Here is a 13606-nt window from a genome sequence, read left to right on the forward strand (position 1 = left end):
CCTGCTAACAACATGTATACATTACAATATTGGTGCCAAAGCAGGGTAAAATTAGTCTGTCATGATATACATCTTTGAGAGAGGACTGCATTACGTTGACAGAATCAAATGTCAAGCAAATTACTTAAACGTACACCATTATACTGAGTTAATGGTGTGAATCGCAGGTTGAAATGTTTTAGTGTGCCAGGGTCCTAAGGCCCAAGATCAGAAAAAAAAGCAGTTTACACGGTATGAAAAGATGAATGGAGCAGGTTTAAGTGTGGGGGGGGGGAGAGACACAAAAAGTGAAACAAATAGAAGGTAAGATAAAAGAGCAAGAGACACCTATAAGTTATGTGATTGGCTGGGCAGGGAAAAGGGGAATATTTTAAAGCACTGCCCAAAGGCCTTAAAGATGTTGATGCTGAAATGGGGTGAAACGTGGCTGGACTTATTTAAAATGAAGTGAACTCTTCTACCATGGTGCAGTGCCGAGACAAGGGCCTACAGTTTGGATCCAGCAATTATTGTCAGCACATTCCTGCTCCTATTCACAATCCTGCAGAAAATTCTGCAAGAGGGGTCCACAGAACCCCTGGTCACCTCTGAATGCAGTTTTTGTTGCTCAAACACCCAAAATCAGACCCCGTTGTCCTTTCCTGACCACCTTACGGAGGCCTCTGTGTTAATCGCAAAGGACAGCCTGAAAAGGCTTCAGTTAGTGAGTGGATTGGTACTTTAAGGACAGGGGCTCAAGAATCTGAATATTTGCCTCCACTGTAAATTCAGTCCAGAAATCTTGCAATCCAGTGATCATAGGGGCATAGTCCTATCACTGGGTCTTGTACAGATTTTGGTGCACTTTTAGGAATTTGGATTCTGCGACTAGTAGCCATTGGCGAATACTTAATGTTTGGCAGTACTTAGCCTGAATTCATAACGGGAAACCAGAAACGCCTTTCAATAACCTACTTCCTGTCACCGAGTTGTCGCCATATTTAAAAAAAAATATTTAGACTGAGTTTATTGCAAACCTTTAACACAAGTAAAACAATCAATGTCCATAGCTCATTGTACGAGTCATATCTAAGAAAAAAAGGAACCATCCGTGGTGCCACTCAGTTAACAATTTGCTAGTGGATTTGGAAAACTGTCAATATCATCACACAGAATATCGATGAATTGTCTTCTAGTACCTGTCCCGGCTATGACAGATAGGAAACACGGTGCCGACAAATTGCCACCCTTCCATACCAAAACGAGTAAGCAGCACAATCGCAGATTTGGAATTTTGACAGATGAGCAAATTCTCACCACATTCCAACACGGGTAATTAAATAATGACAGATTGCTACAAAATGATTGATACGGGTTGCTACTGCACAATATTTGAACGAGGGAAAATATAAGAGGTGGCAAATAAAGAAATCATTTAAAATACACAGCATGCTTGGCTGTTTGTAACCTGTCAAGACAAACGCAGATCCTCTCACAAAAATAGGTTTACAAACTTATGGAGGTTGAACGGAAGGCACAAATGCAATTTGTTCATGCAGTTGAATTTGTGATAATCTCGGCATTGCCTGTTGCCAAGGCGACGCACCATACCCCAAGGCCTGAAGTCAGAACGATAAAACAAGAAGTGTTAAAAAGTTCACATTAGCACTACCAACTTTGTAAACAAAAACACAAAAATACAATCTTTAGGTTTACTTCAACAAGAATTTTAAATTAACATTCCATTAACAGTTAACGGTTTAACAGCCTTCTCGTGGCAGCTCTGTCAGAGTCATAAACGGGATCGTGTGTCAGTCTCTACTAGCTAAAAGTAAACTCTAACACGGGAAGAAGGGGTGCACACCTAAACAGAGGCCAACGACACCAATCAGTGGGCAGCCTTGCAGGGTCTTTCATACCGACTAAACGGAGGCACGCGCAGGGGCGGGGAAAGTCTCCTGCAACGGGGCCGCAGGCCAGCAGGCGGTGCAGTGAGCTCCTCCTGCTGCCAGCTCCAACGGGCTCAGGGAACCGGAAGGAGCGGCCGCGAAGGGGGAAGTGGGAGGCGGCGCAGGGAAGCAAAATCTTCCAGGAGACCACGATGACTATCAACTGCATTACCGCTGCAACAGCGACCGCACTCTAATAGTTCTACCTAGGTGAACTGGCCTTGGCGGCCAGAAGGTAAGCACCGGATGGGGGTTGGGTGCAGGTGCAGTGATGAGTGGGCGGGGTGCATCGCACGCATGCATGCACGTGGGCTGCTGCGGCATACGGAAGGGGCGTGGGCGCTGAGACCGCACGTACCCCTTATGATGTTTCATGCAACACATTAGGGTGCATGCCTCTTTCTGTTCTGCGCCACAATGCATATTGCCAAACTGATTGCCCTAAGCGTTCAGCGGCTGTTGTAAAAGTGCGCGAGGTGCCGCCATCTTCGCCAACCAATGAAATGCTGTAGACAGGGGAGGGGCGGGGAGTATGGGCGACATGGCGGCTGGCTCCTCCCACAATATGTCCGTCTCCGATGTGCTCTCATTATTTCCCGCGAGAGTTGTGCTTCCTGGTCTACTCGGGTAGTCGGAGTTGGCATCTCAGTGGGAAGAAAAATCAGTTTATGACCCGCCTACCGGTTTGTAGTGAGGTGAGAGACTCCCCGGGAGGGTGCAGGCGTCTAACCTCTGACCTTAAAGCGCATGGGTTGCTGGGAGTACAACAGTTGTACCTGTTTATATTACACCGTACTCTGCTCATGTAACATTGGTCCTGCGGTTGTGTCCCAACCACTAACGTTGTACCCATCAGTTCTCTATCAATTACAACACGGACCACTTATGTGTCCTAATGTGAACTGAAAAACATTTGAAAATACTGAATTTAAGAGTATCTCCTGTATAATAAACATCACAGTTTTAACTACATTATAAATAACACTTGAAGTGATAGTTTGCAAAGGGGATGCTTAAATCATGTACACGCACTCCAAAGTGACTTGTGTTAACGGTGTAGTTTGCGGAATTCTACGTTGTCAGCAATAGAATGCAGTGGTTTGCGTTGTCCATTTCATAATTAGAAGTCTACAACGCTTTGGCTGTTTCTATTGATTATTCCATTGTGTTTACTAATGTTGTTGCCTTCTTGTATTTTTGTATTGGAAACGAATGCATATAATCTCTCTGGTTAACAAATCCCCCCCAAATCATTCACCACACATTCTTTTTTTTTTGCAGTACCTTAATATATTTTTGGTTGCTTGTTTTAATTGTGGCAATCCTTTTATTAGCAATTCTGGTGAGGCATTAAAGGGTCATTTGTCCTTCAACAATTACAGTCTTGATATCCTTGGGTATAGATTAACTGGCGTCAGATTTATGTAAGTGTTGTTTGCAGAGCTAGACAGCTTGCATTTTGTTAAATAGCTTTATTTTGCTATCGTTTTTTATAAAGATGCTGCTGCCCCATGAAGACACTTGTGAAACTCCCCTTTCCGTAGTTTCACCGCCTTCTTGCTCACTAAACATGGATCATGCGGGAATTGTATTTATCCGTGTTACCCTGGAAACTTACAACTTCTTTTTATATTGATTCAAATCCTTTTTGAACTCCATCAGTGGTTAGGGACGAGTGCATATTTTGCACACTGCTAAAACTATTGTTATACAATGTAGAGGGCATGAGATTGCTTTCCATGGACTTCTCCACATTCCTGCCATTGCCATTTGTTGCTAGCTGTGTGGACGTTTTGATTGGCTGCCGTTGCAGTCGGTCTGAAACAAAGAAGTTGTCTTAAACCTCCAAAGATCATCTCGCTCTTGTCACTTTACATTTATTTGAGGTTGGAAATGGTACACGCAGTTTGGCTCTTGCAACAACTTTAAATCTATCTCAAACGAAAATACTGGGGAAAAAACTAAATGGTATTGAATGGAAAATATGCACATGCAATGCTGTGAGGTGGGAAATTACACTGCTGTCTCTTATGAATTATAAGGCACGGTGCATTTTTAAAGTTGGTGCTTTATTGACATTTCTAGTGTTAGTGTTTTTACTACTTGACATAACCTTTAATCTACACAAGTTTAATTTAAGTTTATTTAAAACATTTTTTTTAATCCGGTTATTGTATACATTTTGAGGTGTTGTAGTTATATGCAATGTATATAATTGTATGCACAGTACATGACCTCAAAATTAGCACTAGCGAGTGATAAATTAATTCTTGGTGAGTATGCTGTGTTTATATGCTTGCTGGGGGGCAGTGACTTAATATTCTTGTGTGGTAGCTTGCAACTTGAAAGCGTTAACCCAGGCAACACATAAATAACCCGTTTGAAATGTGTATATTGACCTCTTTTCTTGTTTCTACGAAATGTTTAATAGGTACGATATATGTCATTTATAACGTGCCTGTACACAAGTGTTTCTAGTTGGGACAAGACAAGGAAGGGAGGACAACACCACGATCTTACTAGGCCTGGTCATTCAGATTGTGGAAGTGCCATGTGGGGGGAAGGGCAGGTAGCTCATAAGTGCTGCCAGTAAGTGGCTCATAAGTGCAGTGAATATGGAGACTGTAGGGTTGCAGATACAGGCCTGCAAGTGCAGGGAGGCCCGGAGACAGTGCAAGGGCAACTGGACATGCAGGAGCCTGGACCTGAAATTCGGTGGGTGGCCAGGTGACCATTGTGTGGAGCAGTCAGGGAATCGGCGAGGGAGAGAGAAAGCGGAAGCTTAAAGGAAGGTCTTGAGTTGCTTCCGGAACCAGAGGTGGTCCTGCTCAAGTTTGAGAGGGACTGGGAGGCCGTTGAGGCCCCAGCCGAGGAAAGAGATCTACCCCCCACTCTGCCCGGAGAAGCGTCTGACCCTCAGAGTTGGAGGTGGATGAGCAGAGGGCTCGAGAAGGAAGATGCTTAGGACGAGAAATTTGGATGTAGCCTGGTCCCTGGCACCAGAAAGCCTTGTGGACGATGCAAAGTATCTTGATCTTGATCCTTGCAGCCACAGGGAGTCAGTGGAGTGATTTCAGAGCTGGAGAGATACTGGGCTTGAGGCCAGGACGAGTCTTGCAGTCCTGTTCTGGATAAGTTGTAGAGGGCGAAAAGTAGGGGCAGGTAGATTTAGAAACCAGCGGTTATAGTAGTCCAGCATAGAAAAAGGACCAGGGCTCTGGAGACAGTGAGCTTCTGGGGAAAGTGCGAAAAGGAGAAATACCTCTGAGGAGGTGCAGTTGATAGTGTGGCTTCTTAGAGACATCAGAAATGTGAGGAGAGAAGGAGAGGGTGGAATTTGAATATGACCCCAAGGTACTTAGCCTTAAAGGAAGGAGCAACAAGAGGGCCCAGGGTGGGCGGGCAGAGCGAGAGAGGAAAGGAGGGAGCAGATGTCCCAATGAGGAGGATCTCAGTCTTATTGGATATTATTACTTAATTTATTCACTTAAAATTCTTCAGTGGGCTTTCAACATGCAGCATTACTTTCAAGGCAAACATATTGCATGCACCCTGTTATTCTGGTACCAAGTCCTTACCGTTTACGGAAAGCTATCATGTTTTCAGGGGGCACAAAATGCCATTATTCAAAACCCAAGTGGCACCCTCTTAATAAAAATATTTTCTGGAACCTCCCCTCCACCCCAACTATTTTCATTGAACTGGATTAAAGGAATGGTTTGGTCAAACGGGTCGGCCATGTGTTTTTAAGCCTAAATCGCACGATTTTAGAAAAATTTCCTATGGACCTTACCCGAGTTTTCGTCCATTAAACGCACGCGAAAGCAGGCACCAGGGCGCTGCCATGTTGTGATAATCCTATCACTTGCCCCATCGCCCTGGCTGACCTGCTTTTGCGGCACTAAATCATATCCCCCGCCCCCGAGCGTGACATTATCAAAACATTCATATTCCCCGCGTCACGGAGAGACGCGTAGGCAAATGCGCCCAGTCGTCTTCTACGCGACTTCACACAGAACCCAGAAACCAACACAGATCAACTCACAACACAGCGCGCCACAATTCGGAATATGAAACTGTACTTTAAAATGAAACAGCAACACGGTACATTTGGTAAAGTACATTTATTTGACATTAAATGTTTATAGAATATTCATCAATTGGCATATTAAATCGGAATGTGATTTTCTTTTTCTTTTTTTCTTTTTTTTTCTTTCTCTCTATCCGCAAATGGTGTTCCGTTTTATCGTGAGTCACGCTCTGTTCCTTTATGGTACACAGGGTGTTGGTTTTCATTAAAAGAAGCACTTTGGTCGCACAGTGAACCGCAAGGCTGTTACATCAACTAGGCACTAAGCCAGCGTAAAGGTTGATATGTTGCTTCTAGCCGCTAGTACCGTGTAAGGGCATATGGGCCCTTGGCGATCGTCCCATAAGATCGGCAAAGTGGTGCAGTTGTTTACGAGAAGCTGCAGCTGGCGGTTGAAAAAACCATCTGCCGGGGTCTGGAACTGATGGCAGTAGCAGGAGGGTAGGATATACCTGTTTTGAAAACATAAAAATTATAAATAGTCTCGCCAGCTGATCTTTATTACTATTAATCATTTTATTTATTATGGCCGATCAGAAACTATTTGCTTGCAAGGATAGTGCAATGGTGAATGTTCGGCTCTAAAAATCAATGCGAAAACTAACTAAATAAATCGAGGTTAACACACAATGAGAAATGACTGTTTGTCTACATGTGTGTGGACATGCATGCCCATGTGCCCGGTACAAAGACGATCCCACAAACGTTTTACTTGCCATCCATTCATTCATCCATTCATTAATTCTTCATTACGGTATAATAGCGTCTAAAGAGTTACTTCCATTATATGTGCAATTTCCATTATGTCCCCTCGTAATGCAGTCCGTAAATCCCACTCTGCTCGTGACAACGATTTTTTGTATACTGAAGTAACATGAAACTCGGCATAGTTTCTGAATTTTCTGCCTTATCGTCTTACGTTATTGCCCACCTCCTTCAAATGAAGTCCTTTCGGCATGGTCCCTGTCTCTCAAGGTCAAAAAACAATAGAACGTTATACTGCCAGTGCGAGTTGTGGGCCTCTTCAGGCCGCGAGCTGAAAATCAAAGCCGCTGACCTTCACTCGAAATGAGCATACATTCTTACTTTGCAACATCCCGTAGTAAAGCCATCTGTGAGAACTAGAATTTTCGAATCCATCTATATACTGGGCCTCAATGTGCAAATGAAAACTGGCTTCTCTCCCATCTGCAACGGCTTGCTTGGCGCGTTCTAAGGCCCCCAATTTTGTCCTCGTTGTCCGCGTGCTTTGCAGCCCTACAGAACCATAACTATGGGGATATTGACTTTTTGGCGGAAGGTCAGTTAAAGTATAAAGTACCCGAGGATTTGAGTTCAAAGTGAGATTTGTTTGTTTTTATTATTTGCAATACGCAAGCCTCCCCTCGGTTAACAGTGCGCAGCATTTACATGAGATTGCGAAACTTAGTTACATCAACAAAAATATATACATGCACATATTGACAAGGTCAGCGATATGAGGTGAATAGAGAGAGAAGTCAAAGATGACACCCAGGTTGTTCGCCACCCAGGATGGTGAAGGTAGGGGTTAGGGTTTGCATACTTTGTATGTACACTGTACAATAATATTTTGTTACAAAAAGACAACCAGATTATGATTTCAACCAGGATTTGTACTTCTCAACGAGTTCTTCTTTGGGTGGACACTGCACAGTGGCAATGTTTGGTGACAATGCATCAGTGCTCTGCACAGAAACGCTCAAAATTCCATATCTGTGCTTCTCGAGTACAGCAACAATAAGGCCTTTAACAAAGTCGAACTCCATTTCCTCATAGACTGGTTTGATCACCCATTGCTTACTTCTTTTTGCAAAGGCCGTAGTGTAGCGAAGCATCCCTACATTACCTGTAGTTCTAGATTGTTCACGGCACACATTCTCGTTATGGGCCAAGACCGCAAGTAGAGTCCTATATTTCATGCCCTGCATGCTGAAATGCCAGCGCTTTGGCCTGTACTTTAGGCACATATTGTGCAACACTTCCAAACCTCCTGTGTGACAGAATTCTGTCAGCCCCCTCAAATCTCTTGATAGAGTTTTATAGAAAACAATTTTCTCAATGGCTTTGTGTGTGGGTGAAGATGGAACCAACCAATTCTTCTTCCGTGCCTCCGCTGGGGACAAAGGGCCATGTTCACATTGGTGGAAATGTACGTTTTCTGTCCAGCGGTGAACGTTGGTACAGTGGTGCATCAGTGACCGCCATTTTTCAAGTAGGATTTCCACTGACCCTTCACAAGTTTTGGAGCTCCACCAAAGATGGTTGCTGATAGACTGGGACCACTGTGAAATAATTACCAAACCTTTTTTTTTTTTTACCTGCAGCAAAGATTTTCCTATTGATTGATTTAGCAAGATGCCATACATCAAATTGATGTTTAATATGTGGGAACTGCTCTCTCATTGTCTTGGCAATTGAAACGTGTCTGTCCGTGGCTATGAGGTCGATGTGCATTCCCCTCGATTGTAGATATTCCACTGATTTTATAAAGCCTAGTTTCTCCATGGCCACTAAGGATTTACATTGGGACACCTTCACAACCACCAAACTCACAATTTTCTTACTATCCATGTCCTGAAAGTGGTAGGTGCAGTACTTGGCAGAAAATCCAGGGCTGTTGCACTGTCCCTCGCTGGCTAGCCTGAATCGTTTGCCTTCGAATGTACTTGCTAGAGACAATTGTTCAATTTTCCAAGCATCACTAACGGCCGGAAATAGATAATCACGTTGGTATCTGTAGTACTGCGTTTTAGAAATGAAATGGAGCCCCACAAACTGAAAGAAAGACTTGAACGTTCTAAAACTGGAGCCACTAAAAAGTGATGCAGCTGCAGACAGTAGATTGCCTGCTGGCAGTTTCCCCAGCATCGGTTGTGCAGGCCATGAGAACGTATGATTTAATCTACAGGCGGCATGTATTGTGATGTTACTGCCTTGTTTTTGACGAGTCACATGAATCAATGGCTTTCGACATACTTTCCCTCTGACGGAATGCCCACATTTCAGCATACTTCATCAAACAACTGTCGAATACTATGTATTTGCCCTCTTTCATTAGACTGTCATCCGGCATCACACTTGTTTCGGACTGCATCGTTGAGGCCATATCAGCAGCATTGAAAGCAATATCGCCGATATCAGGTTCTGATGCGTTGGTGAATGCTGCTGCTGGTTCATTCTGTCATTTCAACATCTGTTACTTCAACATTGATGGGAGAACACAAGAATGTCGACAGCTTTTTTGGTGACAATTTTTTGGCGGGTGTAGATTGTGTGAATTGATCTGCGACTACTTCAGAGCTATCTTCAATACATTCAGTATCATCTTCTTGTGGTGTTGCAGTCGCACTGTAGCAATGGTCCATTACAACGTTACTGGATTCTCCGGACACATTCATTTCATGTTCTGGCCATTGGACATGAGCATCTCTAGTCTCAACACGCGGCGTCTGAATTAATAGTTCCTCCATAGTGTGGCAAGCAACATCTCTCATTCGCTTCACTGTCTGTGTATGTATAGTTCGTACACCCACGGGTAACTAGAGGACAGATTGGAAAAGGGATGTTCAGTTTAAACACAAGATAAAGTATAGTACAATTGACTGGAAAAAAACATAAAATAGTCCCCAGCACAAAAAGAATTCTAAAGTTATGAACTGATTGTAACTAACCTTATTTTTGTTTCCTTTCTTTGCAACTTTTTTGACTCGACCTTCAACATCTGCATGCTGTAGCTCTGATTCGTTTCCGCATCTCTTCCCTTCCTGTTGCGCTGCAAGACTATATTTTCTGTATCCGCATAGACAGCACGGATTGAGGCTCCATCGACTCCCTGAAACACAGTACTTTCATTACTATGTATCACAATATTGTTAGCATAAAACACACGTGAGGACGAACACACAGGTACATCTCAATAGCTAAACACGATTTAAACATTGTGTAGAACAATCAAACGACAAGTATTCGAGCTCTGATGACCTAGTTCGATGGAACTGTCAGTATCCATACCTCTGGCTCTGCATGGACTGCCATGAATGATTGTATTGGAGAGGATGCATCAGCAACTCCATGAAACACAGTACTTGCGTTAGTATGGTTTTCAATATTGTAAACATACACACACTTGGGGTCGACGGCACAGGTACATATAAAGAGATGACCACAAATGATGCTTTGTCTAAAAGAATCAAGGAATATTTAAATATGATCCGATTTAATCGACTTATTTCTCCGATTTCTTTACATTTGCATCATCTAAATGGGATGTTGTGATTGTAGTGGAAGCTCCATCGTCTCCCTAAAACACAGTACTTGCGTTAATAGGGAAGAAAGTATAGCAAATGGAATCCCGTTATATGATCACGCTCGATGGAGCTGTCCGTATCCATACCTCGTGCTGCTGAAGAATATCTAGGGATGTTGTAAATGTAGTGCGCACTTCCGAAAGCTGTTGCGCCGATTCGTATCCGCATGGTCCCGCTTCCACTTCCCCTGGAATTACTTGAATGTCAGGCTCCGCATCAAGTGTGGGGGTTGACGCTTCAACTGCCTGAAACATAGTATTTGCATTAGCAAGGATTACAATATTGAAAACATAACACACACTTGGGGTCGACCGCATAGGTACATATCATTGGCTAATCACGAATGAAACATGGTGTAGCACAAACGACAAGTGTTCCAGTCCTGATGATCACGGTCGATGGAGCTGTCAGTATCCATACCTCGTGCTGCTGAAGAACATCTAGGGCTGTTGTCAATGTGGTGGACGCTTCAGCATCTCCCTGAAAGACAGTACTTGCATTAGTATGGATAACACTCATTATAACTGAAAACAAACCCCAGGGGACGACAACCAAGCTGTATATCAATTGGAAAGCACTAACCAAACAATTGGTAAACTAATCACACAATACATAAAAACTGTTACTTGACATGCATAAAACAAGTCTGTAGCGGAATAGCCAAGTAAGATTACCTGATACGCGCTAGAAGTGGTTAACTGCGAGCACGTCACAGAAGTAGAATGTTCTTGCTTCAGATTCAAGGGATAGTCGAGCAGTTGTAAAGGTAAATTATTGTTTGATAATAAAATGCCAATATTTAAAATTGCCATGTAAGGAGACAGAATACTTGAGTAATGCATTTGAAAATGCGCAATATAGCACAGTTCCCTGTGCCCATATATAGATTTCGTCTGTGTGTTATGAAATCTAAAAATAATATATTGATAAATGTCATTATTCAAAAAGCTATACACTCATATCAATGTCGAAAGTATTACAAATTGGAAACAACACCTAAAATATCAATGAATCCATTCGGCTACCTACACACTACCGCAAGGCCTAAAGCTAAAAACGGACACTTGACTCACCAGTGGCGGAATGTGGACGAATAGAGTGGAAATAGCGTTTGCGAGCAATTTTCGTGTCCTTCGCCGTTTATTCTTCTATGTTACCCAAGATGTGGCGTACATGTTCGAGGGAAAGTGCCGGCTGCAGATGCGGTATCGATCACCCTTCTTGTCCTCAAAGACTTGTTGGACTCTACTTTCAAGCTCATGCAGTGGATATCCGCAATGTCTGACCCATTCTCTTATTCGATCAACAGTTTTCGGGAATACATGCATTGTAGTGCCTTCAGATTTAGCATGGGTCTTCGAAGGGCAACCGCTAATCGAACAGGCAGGCATTGTTGAAAATTCTGAAAAGTAAATATCCACATTATTAAGCAATCTTGATGAATAAAAATGTGATACAAAAGTTAATGAACCATACAATGTTCAATGCAAAGTTTGTTTTACTCGCCGGAACTATACCAGTTCATTATGTGCGGCTTAGTGTTTGCATAAATTGCAGAAATTTGTAAATGATGTGACTAAACTCTGAACATGTGACTCGTCCCTTGGATGTTCTGTCTTGCACGAGAAGGAAACATGCTTACATTATAGACTGGACCCCCGAAGGATGCAATTCGATGACAATTGACACAGATGAAAATAAATAGATCTATCGATAGCATAAAAATTGAAACTCAAGTCAATAGCAATGAGCCAAATGAACATACCACTATTGGGTACTTTAATCGCAAATAGATAGAAATTTAAAAATGACCGAAATATGACTAGGATACATGGCCTTGCCTTGACCAACAAACAGTTGGATTCAGCAGGCCGAGCAGTATGTTGCAGGAGAACAGGTAAATGGCCACAGGTAGCACACTGACGAGTTTGCTCGAAGCGGTCACAGATGGCACGACAACGAGCAGATTAGCATAGATCTCAGTGCTTCTCAGGTAGAACGTTCAGGAGTGGACTTGCAAAGCACAAAAATGTTCTCATGAGACATATCAAGTGGTTTATAAAGTATTAGAAACGGGTGTGTTTGTGAATGAATGACGTGTGTATGTCGTATTATGTGGCTTGCAGGGGGGCGGCCAGCGTCAGGGGAGGCCTGCCTGGAGACATGGGGTCTGAGGAGGCCATGTGAGCGATTGCCCCTTTAGCGTGGGATACCTTTTGAAGTGTACATGGTGTTTGGGACCTTGGCAGTTATTGTCCCTGACAGCACACCATGGCAGCACTCATCCACGGGTGCAAAATGCCTTTGATAGGGGAGGGGTGTGGATGGATGGGCCAGCGGGCGTGCAGACAAGGCACAGGAAGACTGCTGAATGGAGACACACTTATCAGGGGGGAGGCCTGCCTCAGGGGAGGCCTGCCTGGAGACACAGGGTCTGAGGAGGCCATGTTTGCGATTGCCCCTTTGACGTGGGATACCTTTTGAAGTGTACATGGTGTTTGGCACCTTGGCCGTTATCGCCCCTGACAGCGCACCATGGCAGTGCTCATCCACGGGTGCGAAATGCCTTTTGATAGGGGAGGGGGGTGGATGGATGGGCGGTGGGCGTGCAGGCAAGTGTGTGAGAGGGAGGGGCCATCAGGCCCCTCTCATCCTTTACTTCTCAGTAGAAACTCAGACCAAGTGCCTCCAGTAGTGTGTTCGCCCCTTGCCCTTATGTGATGTTAACTTTGGTTGACATTCGCGTAGATGGGACTACTGAGCGGGACACTGGGCATCCATTTTTGTACCCCCTTTCGACTCCATCTTGATGACCAGGCCTCACTGCGATAGTACAGCGCGCAGAGCACATGGCCCTCACCCTCGTTCCCACTCTGACTGGAAAACTCTGGAGGTATTTACAACAGCTAATAAATGTAACACATCAATCTTCCTCTGAGATGACCGTCCTGCATGTGAACCAGTAACAAAAGCTCAATTGCCCCTCTTTTTGTCCGCCTTGCAATGGGATCAGGAACCCAGGGATTTTTTGATAGATATCTTTCTTATCTATCTAGGAGTCGCATAAAGACATATCATTGTCCAGAGAGCGTTCAGAGTAAAAAACACAATATTTTAATAGGTTAGATTACACACTTCTATAAATGGTCGGTGCTTTCCACAAGGCACCTCCAGACTTTAGAAACAAATTAGAACACATAAAATTAAAAAGTCCAGCATAAACACACACACATATTCTATTCGTGGTGTCTAGGGTTAGT

At 43.6% G+C, this 13606-nt stretch overlaps 1 protein-coding gene across 6 annotated transcripts in view; it reads left to right on the forward strand.

The window, feature by feature from the left end:
- Nucleotides 1-1969: 1969 nt before the first annotated feature.
- ZZZ3 (zinc finger ZZ-type containing 3) overlaps nt 1970-13606 on the forward strand; it is a 707971-nt gene continuing 696334 nt past the window's right edge. For 4 of the 6 annotated variants that reach the window (XM_069641671.1, XM_069641666.1, XM_069641669.1 and 1 more), the window contains exon 1: nt 1970-2163. The gene's annotated coding sequence lies outside the window, so the exon portion shown is untranslated. Of the gene's footprint in view, nt 2164-2495; nt 2624-13606 lie in introns of those variants that run through there. The other 2 variants (XM_069641668.1, XM_069641672.1) reach the window with 2 other exon arrangements.

This window comes from Ambystoma mexicanum, chromosome 1q, assembly GCF_040938575.1.
Source record: "Ambystoma mexicanum isolate Mex_15411 chromosome 1q, UKY_AmexF1_1, whole genome shotgun sequence".
Classification (NCBI taxonomy): domain Eukaryota; kingdom Metazoa; phylum Chordata; class Amphibia; order Caudata; family Ambystomatidae; genus Ambystoma; species Ambystoma mexicanum.